Below are 955 nucleotides of genomic sequence, written 5' to 3'. Positions count from 1 at the left end.
AGATTCATGCGCCAGGGCCTCCTACAGACAATGCACTTTGATTTATTGCGCTATCTATAATAGCATACGAGATATCACCAGATATATGTTGGATTTTTCCCTGACCCCGAGGGTCCGACCTCATGAGACGGTGGTTTTCTCGGCCCCTGGTGCTCCGAGGTCGTTCCCGCTGCACATATTCATGCGCCAGGGCCTCCTACAGACAATGCACCTTGGTTTATTACGCTATCTATAATAGCATGCGAGATATCACCAGATATATGATGGATTTTTCCCTGACCCCGAGGGTCCGACCTCATGAGACGGTGGTTTTCTCGGCCCCTGGTGCTCCGAGGTCGTTCCCGCTGCACAGATTCATGCGCCAGGGCCTCCTGCAGACAATGCACTTTGATTTATTTCGCTATCCCTAATAGGACCCGAGATATCACCAGATATATATTGGATTTTTCCTTGACCCTGAAACTCCGGCCCCATGTGTCGATGGTTTTCTCGGTCCCTCGTGGTCCGTGGTCGATCCCGCTGCTCAGATTCATGCGCCAGTGCCCCCTGCAGATAATTCACTTTGATTTATTGCGCTATCTCTAATAGCACCCGAGATATCACCAAAGATATATTGGATTTTTCCTTGACCCTGACAGTCCGGCCCAATGTGTCGATGGTTTTCTCGGTCCCTCGTGATCCCAGGTCGATCCCGCGCACAGATTCATGCGCCAGGGCCTCCTACAGGCAATTCACTTTTAATTATTGCGCTATCTCTAATAGCACCCGAGATATCACCAGATATATATTGGATTTTTCCCTGACCCTGACAGTCCGGCCCCATGAGACGGTAGTTTTCTCGGCCCCTGGTGGTCCGAGGTCGTTCCCGCTGCACAGATTCATGCGCTAGGGCCTCCTACAGCCAATGCACTTTGATTTATTGCGCTATCTCTAATAGCACCCGAGATATCACAAG

Source organism: Nomia melanderi, unplaced genomic scaffold (assembly GCF_051020985.1).
Source record: "Nomia melanderi isolate GNS246 unplaced genomic scaffold, iyNomMela1 scaffold0014, whole genome shotgun sequence".
Lineage (NCBI taxonomy): Eukaryota > Metazoa > Arthropoda > Insecta > Hymenoptera > Halictidae > Nomia > Nomia melanderi.
Note: the sequence above shows the minus strand (reverse complement) of the source record.